The 19,290-nt window shown below is 37.7% G+C and overlaps 1 protein-coding gene across 5 annotated transcripts in view; it reads right to left on the reverse strand.

Moving 5' to 3' along the window:
• ANGPT1 (angiopoietin 1) overlaps nucleotides 1-19,290 on the reverse strand; it is a 185,051-nt gene that overhangs the window by 123,631 nt on the left and 42,130 nt on the right. For 2 of the 5 annotated variants that reach the window (XM_035546449.2, XM_050709263.1), the window contains one exon: nucleotides 3,732-3,796. The exons of the other annotated variants lie outside the window; for them this stretch is intronic. The gene's annotated coding sequence lies outside the window, so the exon portion shown is untranslated. The remainder of the gene's footprint in view (nucleotides 1-3,731; nucleotides 3,797-19,290) is intronic. 5 annotated transcript variants of the gene reach the window in all.

The raw sequence follows: 19,290 nt of genomic DNA on the forward strand, positions 1-19,290 counted from the left end.
ACAAACAAACAAACAAAGAAACAAAACACCCAATTTAAATGTTTGGCTTCCACAACATCCTGTGGCAATGAGTTCCATAATTTTATTATACATCATGAGAAAAACTACTTCCTTTTGTTTGTTTGCCCCCAAGGGAAACAGGAGCAACTGAAAAGGCACTGTATTAAAGGCACTGTATTTACCCATTAATGGTAAATTACACTAGAAGACTTTTATTACACTTATTTTTTGCACTTGCAGAGCTGCATAAACATAATGGTTCTGACCACAACTTTGCAGCAAGGAGGGTGAGGGGGTGGTTACAGCACAGTCTGAAGACTGAGCTGAATTTTCGCAATGGAGGGAAAGCAGAGAAGTCTGTGCTTGTAACGTGTCTTACGACTTCTCCTCTTGTCAATATCCTCTTTTCATTTCTGGATATCTGTGCACCACAAACCAATGCCAGATGTTTATCCACATGTATTCAGTGAGAAATTTAAGTAATTGAAAAAAAAGATGTATCTCATGTACATTCCACTGAAGTGTAGATATTGAGCCTGATATTGAAATACATGAACAGGAAATTATATGGATCTTAGATGCAGACCAGAATACAGCCTGTGGTGTAGCAAACAGCATGCTTTCATACACTGTGGTTTGTCCTTTTTGAAGTGGTCATGTAATGAGCTGAAAATATCCACGTGTAGATAGTAAACATGCATGTAAGACTGCTGGTAGTGAATTTCTTCTTTGAAGAGTGTGAGTTGCTAAATGGACAGCTACTGCCTGACACCCTCACACCTTCCCTTTCTAGAAACAACACCCAAACAACAATGCTTCTCCTCAAACTTATTCCAACATTTCTATTTACCAAATACAAAACAAATGTGCTGTACTTACTTTTTCAATGCCTGAATGATTAAATCTTCACACTATAAAACTACTAACCACAGAATTTTAAAATCAGCATTGCTTAATTAGTTAAGTGTTTTCAGACAGAAAACAGGTCTTCATACCCAAAGTTGAAGGAATTAAGGCAGTGGCGGTACTGTGAAATGTAAGCTATATTCTGTAAGCCTTGATTTTCTATAAAAATAATTGTCATTCATCAAACTAGTGCCTTTATGGGGCAGATTTTCAAGGCTTTTCCTAGGCTTGGAAGGGAAGACTAGAGTACACTGTATCAGGTAGAAAATTCTGGTTTTACAGCTTTTGGCAGCATGTAAAGATTCTGCTAAGTAATAGATAAAATATGAGCATTGCAAGTAACTGATGGAAAGAGGGAGATAGAAATATTGCTCTGAGTTTCCAATCAATTGCTGTTGCTTAGACTCATTCTAGGAACCTGAGGGCCTGGAAAGCTTAAAATAATAGGAAGTAATTGCAGCTGAAAATCTCTGGTGTTTAGGAATGCACATTAGGCAGTTTCACATTATCAGTCTTATTTTTTGCATTACTTCATGTAGTTCAAATCAGCTCTGTATTCCAGTATCCTAGCTTCTGTAGAAACATGCTTTACCAGAAAAGCCCTCTTCTTCATAACTGGCAGGGAGTAAAAGAAGAGGGAGGTAACAGACGTAGACTTGTTACATGGACTTGTTATCATATCCATGTTTGTTTATTAGTAGTATTTGACAAACAGTGGATAATAATGATAGCAACAATTTATGTAAACTACTTGTCAAATCAGAGAAAAATTTTCCATAGTCTTCACAGCTGAAAAGAATCCACAGAAGATGTTTGTAAGGAACTTAAATATAGTTCAGTATATTAGAACACCAAGAAGGGATGATAAAAGTTTCTGCACTGAAGTTTCTTACTCCTTATTCTATAATTCTATACAGTCTTTCTACAAACTGTTATCATGCAATCTGTCTATATACAAATATAACTCTTTTGGGATAATGCCCCTGAATTAATTATTATGCATGAAAGTAAACAAAACAAAAAAACGAACAAAATCTCTCTTTCTAATTCAAAAAGATAATTCACTAATATGACTGACCAAATACAAGGTCTTATGAAAGACAACAATCTCACACCAAACATGACTATGATTCTCAAATCTGAATAAAAAAATGAAAGTTTGGTCCTTGCAGAGACAAGGAGGTATTTGCTACTTAGAAAAACAAGTGATCATAGAATCATAGCATCATGAACTATCAAGTTGGAAAAAAACCCATGAGGATCACCGAGTCCAACTCCTAACTCCACGCAGGGCAACCTAAGAGTTAAACCATATACCTAAGAGCATTGTCCAAATATGTCTTGAACATGAAAAAGAAGCCCCCAAGAAAGTGAAGGAAATCTTATTTCAGTTGAGAAAATTTGTGAGGCTAATTCTTTTATTTAAAAATGGAGGAAATGATTTTGAAAGCAAGGGATAAAAACCTGTACTTCACAGAAGACTTCAAGAGCACCGTGCTGCAAAGTCTTGCATAACCAGTGCACAGTAAGTATTCAGAGGATAAGCTCCTGAAGGACCCTTGCAATGTAAAGTTCTCAAGGGTTTCCAGCAGAGGCCCCCTCCAGCTGGTATTGCTTCAGATGGATAAAGACATGCTATGACTACCATCTTTTTGGAAGCTGAGAGCAAGTCACACAGGCACATGGAGAAAGCCCTAACCTACACATCCTTAAAACACACAGATCAGTGTAACTTCTTTTCATTTCAATTCACTTATGTATTAAAAAAAATAAAAAATAAAAAATAAAAAATAAAAATAAAACTTGTATGACTGTATTATCTGTTTTGAATACTGTGACTTTATTTATCTGTTACCTCAACCTAACTTAAAGTATTATATTAAGGTAACTGTATAACAGAAGTCTCTTTAGGAGGTGTGGAAAATTTATAAACTCAGGAAATGGGACACCTTCTAACTGCCCTATCTCTATAGTATTTCCTCTGCTGTATTCAAAAAAAATAACAATAGAGGACATCTAAGCTTCATAAGTCAGTGGCAAGTTCCCATTAGAGTTAAGAGAGGTATCTTCGCATGCAGCAGGATGTTGGGATATATGCTTGAACTCTAAAGGTCAAAAGAAACACCTGACAGGACCTCTGCAAAGAGCACAGATCTAGATACTGTTCAGACCATCTGTCCTATGCTGATGTCTGTAAAGGCAGGCTTATAGTATAGCTGATCTACATTGCACTTCACAGACCCCTTCTCTCCACACAGTTTGTATGATGCTTCTGCACTTCTAATATATCCATCCATACAGCTCAAGTGCCTGGAGCTGGACAGTACACATGGTGTATTTGTTTCCCTTGGCCATTCTGGATGTCCTATCAAGTAATAACTGAGCTGGGATGATTACAGCTGTTTTTGGCTTGCTTTGCTAACCCTTTTATCATTTTAAATAGATGTGATTTTAACTAGCTTCTAATTTAAGCTGTTTGAAAATGCAATCGTGGTGTTAAGTTTGACATGGGCTGCCTATGTCAATAGCAGTTACTGCGTTACAGTGTTTGGCACACTGATCCTTGGAAGGAAACTAGAAAATAGCTTTTGATTATCTGAAATAAGCAGGCATGATGGAAACAGTCATTTTATAGTGCCAAGCTGAATAGACGCAGAACAAATTAGAAACTCCTGTGGTCTAAACCTTACTGTGCCACTGTCTCCAATTGGCATCTCCATGCTCTAGCTTCCTTTAGGAGAATGGGGATTAGCTCATGTTTACATTTGAAGAAAATAAATCCTTGTCTCTAAGTGTTCTCAATACGTCTTTTTTATTCAACTTACTTATTTGGGACTGGGAATACTTTTGTTAAAACCAGCAACAATGAAGTAAGTATCAAGTAGAACCACTGTAAAAAAAAAAAAAAAACATGTTATAGAAGACCAGCTTTATGCACCAAAGCTCTCAGGACTCAATAAATCAAGAAAACAAAAAATATTTTTAGATTAATCATGTCTTGAAAAAAAAATCAAACCACAGTATTTGGTCATTTGCAAAGATATTCTAAAACCAGTCATAGAGTGTGTTTCAACTTAAGGCAATTACGTTTTTGTAACTACTGAAGGATGGCAAATAAAATCAACTTTTAGGCATATTTCTTATTCAGCTTGGTCTGTTGCTTGGTCCTTGTGTTTTATGTAAAGTTTAAATTAGTTTTTGTTGAAAATGCAAATTGGTAGTTGAAATTAATCAAAAGAGGTGTGTGTTTTGTTGTTGTTGTTGTTTTGATTTTTTTTCCCCTATACTCTCTAGTATAATTAAGTCAGAAAAAATACAAGCTCTGTGTATTTGCCGGTTTCTGAATAAATGCAGTAGGCTGCAGCTGGTATACTTTAGCTTAAACTCCATGCTATTGGTATGCTACAAGTACATTGCTGCAGTGTGTCCACGTAAGTGTGGAGATACTAAGTTCAACATCCAGATAAATTTACCTGTAAATATAAACTGAAACATTTGCCTTAACCACAGTTATCTAAGCAAAGGCAGTGGCACAGTCTTGAGCATCTATGTACATTTTAACCACCAAATACTACTTTGGTCCCAGTACCAAAGTAGTCTGAGAATAGAGGAGGGTTAAGGATTCTGTAGCATCTGCTTGGACTTAAGTGCTTAAACGCCACCTGGGTTTCACTCAAAGTGTGTAAATCCTGTTATGGGTCTGCCTGAAATATTTGAGAATTCCAGTCTAACTTTCTGTACAGGCAGCAATATTCATATTGCTACAAAGCACTACATTATAAAAAGCTAACATAAAGTAGATAGGGCATTATTTCTCTTGAATAAAGGTATTGTATTTTACTAATAAAATACTTGAAATATGCAAACTGCTGTTTTTGTTTGTCTGTATCATCACATTACAAATAAATTTCCAAATATATCTGATTTCTATATATCAGAATATTTCATTATCCAACTCAGCTAAGTGAAGCAAGTTCAATATTCTCTAGAAAAGTATCTGTACTTGGAAAGTGCTACCTGAAAGGACCTGTTATTTTAATAATCACTGGTAACTTTAAAGAAGTTTTAAATCTTTCAACTGCTACACTACAATTTCTTTTATAGATGTTTGTTTGACAGATGATTGCAAAACCTTGTGTAAACTAGCTAAAAAAAACAAACAAAACAAACAAACAACAACAAAAACAACAAAAACAAAACCAGGTTGCTGGTTCCATTAAAAAATCATTTGCAAAATGTAATGATGTACAAAGCATCTAAAGCTACAAGTAGTAACTCAAGTCTGAAAATAACCACATCCAGCTTCATATTTTGTTAACAACATCAGGAATGCTGTTTACTTCCCTCCGCATTATATATGTTACACAGCATCAGCATTTGGAGGAAGGCAATTTAACATGCAAGTGATATCACGAAAGTCAAAAGATATTTGCATATGCATAGATTAATAACATCATGCAACAGGTATGCGTCATGCTAAACCTATTTTCCATTTTACATCATATATATCATTCACATATACATATAATATGTCCACATACACAACACTTTCTACAGTTACTATGAGCAGTGACTTGTCACTTAGCTATTTGTTTTCTAAGGTTTTAAAGGAAACATATTTGTGTGCTTTGTGCTTTCCTAGCAAAGCTGATAAAAATGCATTGAAATAATAATGATCCATTATACCACATTGTGAAGAATGTAGGGACATTGTCAAAGTATGCAGGGATGCAACGAGGAAGGCCAAGGCCCATTTAGAATTAAATCTGGCAAGGGATTTCAAGGACATCAAGAAAGGCTTCTTCAAATACATCAATAGCAAAAAGAAGACTAGGGAAAATGTGTGCCTGTTGCTCAATAGGGTGGGTGCCCTAGTGATGAAGGATACAGAGAAGGCAGTTACTGAATGCCTTCTTCGCTTCAGTCTTCACTGCTAAGACTAGCAGTCAGGAATCTCAGACCCTAGAGACATGAGGGGAAGTCTGGAGAAAGGGCTTTCCCTTTGTTGAGGAGGATCAGGTTAGAGATCACGTAAACAAACCTGACACCCACAAATCCATGGGCTCTGATGAGATGTACCCATGAGAGCTGAGGGAGATGGCCAGTGTTATTGCTAGACCACTCTTCGTCATCTTTGAAAGGTCACAGAAAGTAGGAGAGGTGCCTGAGGACTGAAAGAAAGCTAGTGTCACTCCAGTCTTCAAAAAGGGCAAGAAGGAGGACCCAGGAAACTACAGGCCAGTCAGCCTCACCTCCGTCTCTGTAAAGGTGATGGAACAGTTCATCCTCCCGTCTGGATGCCTACCTGGGCAACCTGCTCTAGGGAACCTGCTTTGGCACGGGGGTTGGACCACATGATCTCTTGAGGTCCCTTCCAACCCCTACAGTTCTGTGATTCTGTGATCCTGGATGTCACCTCTAAGCATGTGGAGGAAAAGAAGGTGATCAGGAGTGGTCAGCATGGATTCACCAAGGGGAATTCATGTTTAATCAAATCTGAAAGCCTTCTATGATAGAATGACTGGCTGGGTAGATGATGGGAAAATAGTGGATGTTGTTTACCTTGACTTCAGCAAGGCTTTCAGTGCTGTCTCCCATAACATCCTCATAGGCAAGCTCAGAAAGTGTGGGTTAGATGAGTGAACAGTGAGGTGGATTGAGACCTGGATAGATGGCAGAGCTCAGGGTTGTGCTCAGTGCTGTGCAGTCTGGTTGGAGTCATGTAGCTAGTGGTGTCCCCCAGGGGTCAGTACTGGGCCCAGTCTTGTTCAACTTACTCATCAATGACCTGGACGATGGAACAGAGCGTACCCTCAGCAAGTTTGCCGATATCACAAAACTGGGAGGAGTGGCTGATCCACCAGAAAGCTGTGCTGCCATTCAGAGAGACCTGGACAGGCTGGAGAGTTGGGCAGAGAGGAATCTCATGAAGTTCAACAAAGGCAAGCACAGGGTCCTGCACCTAGAGAGGAATAACACCAAGCACCAGTACAAGCTGGGGGCTGAATTGCTGTAGTGCAGCTCTGCAGAGAGGGACCTGGGAGTCCTGGTGGACAACAAGTTAACCAGGAGCCTTGTGGCCAAGAAGGCCAGTTGTATCCTGAGGTGCATTAGGGAGAGCATTGCCAGCAGGCTGAGGGAGGTGATCCTGCCCCTCTGCTTAGCCCTGGTGAGGCCACACCTGGAGCATTGTGTCCAGTTCCGGGCTCCCCAGTACAGGGGGGACATGGAGCTACTGGAGCGAGTCCAGAGGAGGGCTACTAAGATGACCAGGGGACTGGATCATCTGTTATACAAGGAGAGGCTGAGAGAGCTGGGTCTGTTTAGCCTAGAGAAAACTGATAGGGGATTTTATCAATGTATATTCAAGAGGATGGGGCGAAACTCTTTTCAGTTGTGCCCAGTGACAGCACAAGAGACAACGAGCACATGCTGAAACACAGGAAATTCCATCTGAATATGAGAAAATGCTTCTTTAATGTGAGAGTGACAGAGCACTGGAACAGGTTGCCCAGAAAGGCTGTAGAGGCTCCTTCTCTGGAGATATTCAAAACCCACCTGGATGCCATCCTGTGCAACGTCCTCTAGGTGACACTGCTTGAGAGAGGGTTTGGATTAGATGGTCTCCAGAAGTCCCTTTGAACCTCAACCATTCCATGGTTATGTGATCTTTGTAAATCTAACCATCTAACCATATAAATCTAACCATGTGTGTGGTTCTTTTTTTGGAAAGTGGAAACATATGTTTTTATTCATTTATTTAACAACATTTGCTTTCATATTATATTTATTAAACAGTTTCAGTCAAGCTATACCCTGTTATTTAAATAAAAGTGTATCGAAACCTCCTTATGTTTGTTTAGGCCCAAGTGGATCTATCAGATCTACTCTTATGCCACCAGCTTAGCAACTTCAAACTATGACACCATTCTTTTCATATTTCAACTTCTTTATAATGTATCTATATATGCAATACCTTTTGGCAGTAAGAAAATACCATTATTCTCATTTTGCAGAGGAGAAAATCAAATCCTTACATCTCTGGTTCATATAGTAAGTCAGTTAAATAAATGCATCCTATCTGGTAAATGTACCCTCTCTGGTTTATCATATGCATCTAAGACAGATCCATCCTTTCAGACTGTAGAGATGACAGCAGTAAGTTAATGGTCAAGTATTGATGAGGGTACACTACTAATGTGCCAATCTGAATATGATCCCTACATAGAAAGCAGGTAATATTAGCACAACAGCTGACAGAGAAATCTGGCTGGTGCACTGGGTTGATGAAATATATTCTTTCACCACTTGTCAGTTCCATAAAATCAATTCAATTAAAAAAATAAATCTGGATGCATTACACTGTTTTACGAGTATAATAGTAATAGGCTCAAACAACTGGACTCCAAACTCCCAAATGGCACTGACTTATCTCACATTTTGCCATAAGATTCAAACTATCTCAACAACTAAAAATAAATGTTGTTAAAATAATGCTGGCATTAAAATAGAAGAAACAAACACAGAGACATAGGAAATGAGTATCTGAGGGTGAGGGAGACTCATAGCTTCATACTATAAATATGTTGCAGAGAGATGGACAGTCAGAAATAAAAGATAGGTTAACTAAGACAGACAGCCCAAGACATTTCTAATCCCTACATGAATCCACAATGCTTGACTGAGTTTTGCTCCTAGTCTGCACAGCGTAACGCAGCTCCTGGAGTGTTGAAACACCATAACATAAACAGAGAGTTCATAAACTTAACAAAGTCAATCTATTAAAGAAATGTTAAATGCATTTCTGTAACACTTTAGATGTTGTAACAAGCTAAACACTAAAAATATGATCCACTAAATATCTTTTGGTATCAGATTCATTACAATTTACACACTTATGTTTGATAAACATGTATAGAAAATTACAGAAAAGAAATTTCAGACCTATTTTATCTATTTGATTGAGCTTAAATGGTAAGCACAGTAAGATTTATAACAACAACAACAAAAGTTGTTTTGGCCACTTCAAAAGACACATACTAACCTCTGAGGCTTAGAAAAACTCTGATTAACATAACAAATCATTAAAAGGTGGGATAACACAGTGTTGTTTTTAAAACATTTTCTGAAGCTCAGCAGATGCAAATGCATATTAATGTATATATAAATTTATATAAAATACATATATGGATAAAAATCACCAGCTACATGTCTTTTTTAAATACCCTGGGCACTTTAAATATGCACCAGCTTTACTCCTTCAGTATCTGAGGAAGACATATTGTTAACTTCTAATTAGTCTGACTGTATCAGCATTGGCAAGCAGTGTTGCAGGTCAGCAGTTTTGGCATCAGAGCTCACTCATGGTTTGCTGAGCCTTTCAGCATTTGCTCAGACAAAATTCCCTGCTAGTGCTGATGCATCCATGTCTGAAGGAGGTTTGGTACACAAACTTTGAGAAATGTAGAAATGTTAACTAAGAAAAACCTGCCTGAAGATGAAGATAACTGCTTTTCTTTGAACTGTCCTTTGAGGTGTGGTGGGAGGGACTGCTGTAAAACCCCGCTGGAGGAACAGGAGCCATGGACCTCTAGGAGGTCCCCAGCATTCTGAGGAAGTGCATCTGTAGTGCCATGTGCTAGTGTGCAGCACACAATTGTCTCCAGTGACTTTCACTCTCAGTGAGAAGAAAAAGTTTGGGTCATGTTACTGACTCTCAACTGTAAATATAGTGCCCACAGGAACTTGGAGGGCCATAATACTTCATTCGTGCTGCTGTGATAGGCAAAGGATGGGAAGGGGAAGCCTTCTGATGCCCGAACTGCATGCATATGCAGAAATTGCGAGGGTCAAATCCTTACAAAAATTCTGCTCTCACTGGAATGTAAATAAAGAATATCACACACTCTCTGCACTGCTCTCCTGAATAATGTGTCTGGTCCCCTATGGACCATACACATACAGCAAAACTATCATTTAATAAAAAAACAAACAACAAACAAAAAAAAACAAAAAACGTAAAATGCATGTCTCAGGTAGTCCAGACGAGGAGTAAGACACCTGAAGAGCACCCTACAGAGTAGGATTATTGCAAGTGCACTTGCCAAAATGAGGAGCAGTCTGAGGCTGGGGGTGAGATTTATGAAAAAAAAAAAAAAAAAAAAGAAATTGTACTCTGCAACTCCCCCGAGAAAGGGGAATTTGAGGTGAAATAGCAAGGGGTAGATAAAGATCCATGTATCATGAAAATTCCTCCCCTTCTGTGGAGGATATAAAATGCCATCCTGGCAGAGCTATCCTGGAGTCAGGGAGCTGAGGTTTCCCACTCAAATACATCTGTCTAACACCCAAGCCAGTTACTAAGGCCGGGCACTGAGCAGATGTGGGCTCGCTGTAGCTCAATCCTTCATCCTTTGCTCAGCCAAAACACCCTTTTTACTTCCACTGGCAATTCTGCTTAGGTAAATATATAAGGTCAGTCCTGAAAGCAATAAATAGCCAGGCACCCTAGACACTCTGAATCACTATGGCATTCAATTTAGTGCATCCAGATGACATAGCAACCTTCCATGGTTGTGGCCAAATGGTGACCATTTTTGGCTGAAATGCTAATAGCTATCTTAAAGTGATCTTTACTTGTTTCCATAGCAATATGCCACTGAAGAAAAGGTGGATTGACAAGTAGAAACATGCAAATTGTTTATTCAGTTCACTGATGCTGTTTTGCATATTCTTTCATTCAATCCATTTAATTTTGCCTCTGTGCAGCCATTGGGGCGTGTGGAAAGGTAAACACTAAAGTCTTTATTCTTCTGGTAGCTGACAGCTTCTCTCCTTGGGGAAAGAAAAAAAAAAAATGTCTTTTTTTTTTTCTCCTCTTGTCAAATAACAATAGAGGTTGCATTAGTCACACCAAGTATGGAAATCTGCCAGGAAAAGAAAATAAGTAGCACCCCTGTAGAAACCTAATAAAAATGTCCATTAGGCTTTTGGAAATGACCCTTAACTACCAGCAAAAGCTTAATGAAATTGGCAAAACAAGAAAAGCAAAGTCTTGCTTTGCTTTACATCTTTCAAATGACCCACAAACCTTGTTAAAATGGATCAGCAGTGGCAAATATAGACTCTGCCAAAGTTTTTTGGCAACATGTCACGAAAATCTGAGAGAGAACAAGTTTGCATAGAAGCAACAAGCTTGCTGGTAAGGTTACCTGCTGTCAACATCTCTCACACTACAAACAGAAAAGTTCCCATTGACTTATTTCCTTAATGATTTATCCTATTGAATTTATTTAATCCTGAGTCCATGGGATCAGATCCTGCAGTTCTTTATTTAGATTAAATCCAGAAGAAATTAATGGAAGGTGATGGTACCTGAGTAAGGAGAACAGGGCTGGACTTTCTGGAGCAAGATTTGTATGTTAATGACAAGGAAAAAGATATTTTTTTTCTTGTTCTTGTTTGTTTGTTTGTTTGTTTTTTTGTTTCATAAGAACACTGCTGTATAGCACTTACTATTATATTGTGAGACTTAGTGTTCATAAACTATAATTAAGGGCAGATTTTACCCCAAATTAAACCAAACAAAAATACCAGAATTCAATTCTCCACTTCCTGCTAGCTCTTTATGTCTGAGAGGTGACAGGATCAGGATTTCACCTTAAATTTTCTTCTAAAAATTGCAATCTAATTCAAGTACAAGCTATGGGATTGTACAGGAATTATTTGTTATGGAGAAGTTCTGTCTGACTGTTCTTCTCTGATCTTAAAATCTATTAATTTTTGAAAACTTTAGTATTTTGCTGTCTGGATGCAAGCCAAAAAAAGAAGAAAAAAAAAAGTCCTACCCTATTTTTTATATGCAAAATTGTCCTCACATGCCATTATGCCATTTAATATTTAGAATAAAAGTAAAAAAGGAAAAGAAAAAAAAAAAAGAAAAAGAAAAAGAAAAAGAAAAAATACACCTAGACATACTGAAGCAACAGGGTGAAGGAAGGGTAAATTGATGCATTTGTACTAGTGTAGGTTTTTGAAGAGTCTGCAGAGCTGATTTTTCTTTAGATAATCCTTAGAACTCCATCATGCAATCGAAGTCAAACAGAATACTAATGAGAGTGTGGTTTTTAGGACTGAACTTTCAGGTTATAACAAAGCAATCTGATTTTCCCTGGAACTCCATGTTTGTACAGGCTTTTATTCATTGTGTGTCCTGCTCTGTTTATGGACCATGACAACAGAATTTTAATGAGCCTCATGCAGAGCTCTTTTCAGAGCCAACTTCGCAAAGATGCTTGTCATACTGAGAAATTCTTTGTGGGCCACTGCTTTATTGTTTTGTGCACAAGTTTAAGTCTATCTTGATTTCACTCCATACATTTCCTTGATCCTACTGTATACAGCTGATAAATTGTCCATCCCTGAAGAAGTTCATCTTGGTGGTTGTTCACTATCAAGTGCCCTCTCTGTTTTTCTTCCCTGCCAAAATTTCAAATGGCCTTCAAAATTTGCCAACCTACACAGTTCAAAAACAGCACTGGAGTTTGAACATTTCTGTCCAGGTTTAAGAGTGAAGTCCTAAACCACAGGAAAGATCTAGCTGTAAAATTCAATCCAAGATCAGCCAGAAGCCATTGGAAATGTCTGAGTAAAGACTGAAAAATGGGACCATTAGTCATTGACTACTTCAGAGACAAGTGAGAGGTGCTAAGTAGCTTAATAGCTTGGCTCTTTATGTTTTCCTTTAGATATTATATGGTAATACATGGTTAAATATGGGGCAGTATGGTGCTAAAAATAATTGTTGAGTACAAAGTGCCCTTCTTGCCTTTTCACTCTAGTGAAAAGCTTACTGCCCACTTAATAGTTTGACTCTGAAAGCTGCAGGGACTGAGGACATGAGACCATGGATGGACACAGAAGAAAGGGAATATGACACAGCTCAATTAAGTGCTGTGACTTAGGTGTCTAATCTAGCACACTGGGGAGTTAGTTCAGTGACTGACCATGTCTCCCATGTCTTCTCAGGTGGTCCTCTCAGGGCACAATAAATCCACATGACATTTCCATGGTGTGCAGACCATAAAGCATAAAATATTACGAGTCCCGTTCTCATTACAGAGGAAGGCTTTGTGGAATCCTTAAGACGTGACCAAAGCACCAGGACAAAATCATCTGCTGATAAGCATTACACACCTAATTAAAAAAGAATAAAGCATATATTTGATTTTGCTCCAGATTCAACTTTAACTTTGCACAAATATTCTGGTATTATTCTAGCTTTCTTGTTCCCCGAACTTCCTGCTCAGACTTGAAATGGAAGTGCCAGACTGTTCTCCTCTTCCCAAGGGATTTTCAGAGCAGTTCTGAAGAAAAGAACAGTCATGTTTTCAAAGTTGGTGCTGATGTTCAACTATAAACCATAGACCATCAGAGATTCTTAACAGTAAGCTGTACTGCCAAAATCCATAAGAACTATCATCAAAGACAAAAAAAACCCTTTGTAATCAACAGAGGGAAATAGGGTCATGGTGCCTGCATAAGATTTGCATGAGAAATTCCATAAACTTCCATTGCTTTCTTTGAACAAGAACGTTTGTTAATTGGAATGGTTTATTTTATCATTGGTAAATTGTGTCAAACTTTACACAGTATGGATGAATAAAGGGTAAAAATGTCTCCTACAAAGTAATTTTACAAAAGTATAAATTAATCTATTTTACTTTATTTTTCTTTAAAAGGTTTAATGTTGTTTTATCTGTACTGAATATACTTTCCGTTCATAAATATTGGTGCTATTTCTAAAGTATATTCTGTCAATTCTTTGGTTCATAAATGGTTAAAAGTATCAAAGAAAATTAAGCTAGCTTCACATTGGTATAAAAAAGTCATCAGCCGCTGGAAAGCACACTGTGGTTTGCAAATCCCAGAGGTTGAAAATCCTCAGTTAGGTAAGCAAAAGAAAAGAGTGGATTTAGAAATTCTTACCCAGTTATGAAGTTGCTCAGCTCAGCCCATTACCAGTTAATATTAAATACACATTACAGTCATTCTTTAGCTGAGATATTTGGAAAGCAGATGGCTCCTATCAACAGAGTTAAAAACAAAGACCGTCTTCAGAAACATCTGGTAGTGACAATTGTCAGAAACAGTGCCTAGCTACAAAATTCAAGTGCAGCTGTGGACTTTGAGTGCTTCTGTCCACAAGTTTATGACCAAAAAGTATGGAAGGAAAGATCCATCTATAAAATTTGATCATTTCATTCCAAATTCTTCTTTCAAGGTATTTGCCCATGTTGAGACCAAGCATTTTGTTTTTCTCAGCTTTCTCATTATCTATCACAGCTAAATACCAAAGTAGAGATAAATCTGTCATTTCATGTTTTCTTTTGTTACTGGAAATAAAATGTGTAACTTGGGGTTTTTATTCTGTTACCTTTTAGCAATTGCACTACATAAAAGCAGTTTGTCAGGTTCCTGAGACTGATCTCACTGAGTTTTTCAGCCATCTCTCTCACTGCAACTTCACTAAACTTTCCTGATGAGAAGGGAATAATATAATTTAACTTGTTCATGTTGATTCATCTCTAATTCTTTTTATGGTGAGGGGTACCATCAAAATGCTATTTAAGTATTTAAGTGTTTTAGTGTTCTCCTACTCTTTTATCTTTATTTCTAAAAGGACAGTCGAGTTTCACCCTAAAATGTCAGTCTGACCACACATGAGTATAGTCATCTCTTACCAAAGGGTATTTCCAATTTAACCACTGGATTTCCTGCTGAATCATAGTTTCACAGAATCACAGAATGAGCGGGGTTGGAAGAGACGCTGAAGATCATTTAGTCCAACCCCTCTGCTGAGCAGGATCACCTAGAGCACGTTGCGCAGGATGGCATCCAGGCGGGTTTTGAATATCTCCAGAGAAGGAGACCACAGCCTCTCCGGGCAACCTGTTCCAGTGCTCTGTCACCCTCACAGTAAATAAGTGCCCCATCATATTCAGCTGGAACCTCCTGTGCATCAGTTTGTGCCCGTTGCCTCTTGTCCTGTTGCTGGGCACAAGGGAAAAGAGGCCAGCTCCATCTTCTTGACACCCTCCCCTCAGGTATTTATACACATTAATGAGGTCTCCCCTCAGTCTTTAGAAGTTTATTTTTCAAAGAAAATGAATGAAGGTAGGGGTTTGCTGATAGGGGTTGATCTGGAAATTTTCTTGCATTAAAACATCATTTGAAAAAATGATTTCCAGCATAACGCTACAGGTCTTCCAGGAAAGTGGAGCACTAATGAGGAGCTCTAGAGCAGAGATTTCCATTACAATTATGATTTTTCCCACAATTTACAGTAATAGCAATATTTTTGTCTTGAAGATGCTATGGAAGAAAAAATTCTAGGGACACAGACATTGGAATTACATTCATCACACTGTTGCTGCTGAGAGTTTAGAGTGCTTCCCAATATGGAATTAGAAATTTTCATGTTTGTGATAAATCTATGCAGAAAACAAGACATGTCAGAGGTTCCATTTATACTATTTGGTAAACTCATCTGTTTATGGATTTAATTTACAGATATCATTGAAATATTACGAATTCTTATTTTAAAAGAATTCTGAGAGTTTAAGAGGTATGTCAGTTTTCAGTGTTTGGTTTTATTTTTAGATTTTTCTTCTTTTTCACCAGTAAATGCTGGTTGCATTTCCATACTTTTTTTTTTCCTTTTTTTTTTTTTTTTCCCTGAAAATGTGAATAACTAGCCAGATAATTTTGTTTCTATGTGACAGAAAATAAATAAATAAGTAAATAAATAAATAAATAAATAAAAATCCATTGTATGTTAAATCCAAGAAATTAGTCTTTTGGAAAGAAAACAAACAAACAAACAAACAAAAAACAAACAACAACAACAACAACAAAGGAAAAGAAATTACAGCTAGACTAAAACAGATAACACTGGAAACTGCAGTCCTCTTTATCAAATTCTTATCCACTAGTCATGAATCAATACTATGAAATAAAAGAACTCTCCTTTAAATTGGGGTTAGAATTTCCTAACACATTAATAACAGTGAGTTTACTTTTCACTTATCTGAAGTGTAGTGTCAATTGGATTTGAATAATTTGCATCATTTATTAAAAACAAACATACAAACAAAACAACAACAACAACAAAAGAACAAACACAGAACCTCTATGCTTATTTTAATCCTATCTGACTTTTATACTAACAATAACAATTAGCTGCTGTGATAATTATAAAAATGCATTACATTTCACAGATTTTAGAGCAAAACAATAATTCCATAACTGGTCAACAGAAGAGTTAGAAAACAGACTAACCTTGCCCTGTGAGAGACCATTTGGACATCTAATTTCTATTTCTCATTTGTTCTCTATTAATTTTTGGAGTGTCTAGACAGTGGGCATCTTTTTGTCTCCCTCTTATCCAGTGTTACATGCTTTAATCAAGGCAACCAGTAGAACACTGTAGAACCCTCTGTCTCTTCTGTGCTAAGCACTTCACAATCGCAAGCTACGCAGCCCATCCAAAAAAGTCTTTTAAGACATACAGATTCTTTTTGTTTTCCCTGTGAGTGTAAATGCAACCCTTGCTGTGTGTTTTTCAGTACAGTTTTTTCCATATTCAGCCAATACCCGAGGTCCCATTCAGCTCTGCTCTGGGGTAATTGTGGAAGGGACTGGAAGTCCTACCAGCTTCTGCTTTAAATGTTCAGTTTGATTATTTATTTATTTATTTATTTATTTAATCTCAGCAGAGCATGCCTCAGGCCTTAGCTTTGGTGGTCTTGTGGTTAACGTTGCTATCTAGAGGTTCATGATATTTGAATTCCACTTTCTTTACCACAAATTTCCTGTGCCCTTGAGAAAGTTACTTAATCTATTATTTCCTCAACGCCACAGAAAAAATAATTTTGTTTGTTTGTTTGTTTGTTTGTTTTTTGTTTTTTCTTCCTGAAAAAGGGTGTAGTGAGGATGGTTCTCCTCCCTTTCAGAGGAGATTTTACAGTACCATGGCATTTAGTACCATGGCATTGGTACTATTGTACAAAATTTTGTACCATTGGTACAAAATCATTGAAAAAGTTGGGATATTCATTGTAACAAAAACTCAACTGTAAAAGACAGGAAGGACAATTTTGTCTATTTATAAAGGAGGTGAAATGATTGACTGTAGACATTATTTTGATGTAGATATCCCATTTCATATTGCATTTTTGTGTAAGATTTTTTAAAAGCTCTATTTCCTTCACCATAGAATAAACTCCAAATAAAATTACAACACAATTGCAACTGTATGTATGCAATATCTGTGTAAAGTTAAAATAAATCTTTATGTACCTTTCAGCCAATGAACTCGATGACTTCAGTTGTGAAATGCTTAAGGCAACTTCATCAAAATCTGCCACACTTTGTACCTAAAAAACAACCTAGCACAGAGGAAGATCTCATTTTGTGACATGCAAATTATGGCTAGATACCCACATTCTCCAGTCAATCTAGCCCCCCTGACTGGTAGCAGTTTGACTTAGATGAAAATAAATTTGTAGTCAGAGCCTTGATCTTAAAGCATTAGATCTTTGGACACACAAAAAATGCAGCATTGAGTTCAGATTTTTGCTTCAAGTAAAGATATCAGATTTTCATTAGGGACTGAACTGACCAAGCACTGGGTATTTGTGACCAAGAACTTTATCGGACTCAAAGGGGCTGCTTGAACGGAGCCAAGCTACCAGTGGCTGGCTGAGGCTGGCGGTGTGTCTCCAACTACTTCCTAAAGCTGAATATTTGTAAAATATGTATAACGCCCAACGCTTGACCATTTACATTAGGAACATATTTTGATATTTAGGATAATTATCAGTATGCTTCAGAAGTTTACATACTAAAGAAGAAATGGAAAATAAAATAGATAGTATGAAGTTTGCAGAGTGGTGCAACAAGGCCTCACCCAGTTCAGGTGACTTCTGCCCTTCTCTGACTCCTGCCTTATCTTCTGCTTGCCTCCCATGATTGCCAGCATGACTGCCCGTGGGGATGTGGGACACTAATGGGTACCAAGTGCCTCAACTTACCCTGGCCTCCCACAGCACTCTGGTAGTAGTACTAAACCGGAGAGGGCTGGACAGGTGGACTGAGGGGCAGGTGAAAAATTGGCTGGCCTGCTTCTGCTAAAATATAGCTGATGGATGTCTATAAGTGCTGCTCCTCTGGGGTCAGTGCTGGGGCCAATACTATCATAATTAACGACAAGTAAAAATGAACCAAATACATCCTTAAGAAAATACTTGCAGGTTGCACCAAGCTGCAGGGGACAGCTGATGTGCGGGGGAAAAGGGGGGCAAAACTACCCTTCAGAGGAGCTTCAGCAGGTTGGAGAAATTGGCTGATGGAAACCTAATAAAATTCAAGAGTGGGTGCATATTCACTCCAGTGGGACAGCCCAGTGCCTTACAAGAGGATGGGGGAGCACTCCACTCACTGTGGAGCATTTTTGCAGAGGCAGCCCTGGGGGTCCTGTCGGAGCACAGCAGGCTGAGAGGCTTCCTCCCTCTTTGGTGTATACTTGTAAAAGGCCCTGAACTATCTGGCACTCACAAGACCACACTGGGAGCCCTGCATCCCTTCCTTGAGTCCCCAGTGAAGAAAGACACTGACAAATTGGAGTAGCAGTCTTCACACAGATCCATGGAACCAGAGAAAAGACTATGTACCCTATGATTTAGAGCCAAGTAATTCAACTCTTATATATTAGTACTTCTGAATTTATTTATTTTTTCTTTCCACAGTTTGGCCACATCCTCCAATATTTAGAAGGGTAGTGTGTTATGATTTCTAATACATCTTTAGGTGCCTATTTAATGTATTGTGTATACCTATAGCATAGGCTTACATATGCTCAGGAGAGATAAGAAAGGAGAAACAAAAGGAAAACAAAGCAAACTAGCAAAAAATACAGAGAAAAAGAAAGAAGGAAGAAAAGAAGGAGAAAAAAAAAATAACAGGATGGATCCGTTTCCTGGTAAATAGCCAGGCTAAGATATTATATGCTATCTTAATATGGAAAGGTCCATCTTTCTTCTCCAAGGTAATTAGCTCTCTTAAAAAAAAAAAAAAAAAAAAAAAAAAAAAAACCACCAAAATACTTTCAATACATCCCCTTCAAAGAAGGATAATATTTCCTTCAGAAATTTCTCCTTCTAGATCAGATATTCATTCTCATGTTCTTAAACCACAAACGGTATGTAATTAAATATGCTTTTCAATCTGTTATCAGAGTAAATTGATTAACTCCACTGTTAAGTGATGCAAACCTGTTTGTTAAAGTTTCCGTTCTCTGTAATGTTTTCATTTCTTCTATTGAGT

This window comes from Cygnus atratus, chromosome 2, assembly GCF_013377495.2.
Source record: "Cygnus atratus isolate AKBS03 ecotype Queensland, Australia chromosome 2, CAtr_DNAZoo_HiC_assembly, whole genome shotgun sequence".
NCBI classification, from domain to species: Eukaryota; Metazoa; Chordata; class Aves; order Anseriformes; family Anatidae; genus Cygnus; species Cygnus atratus.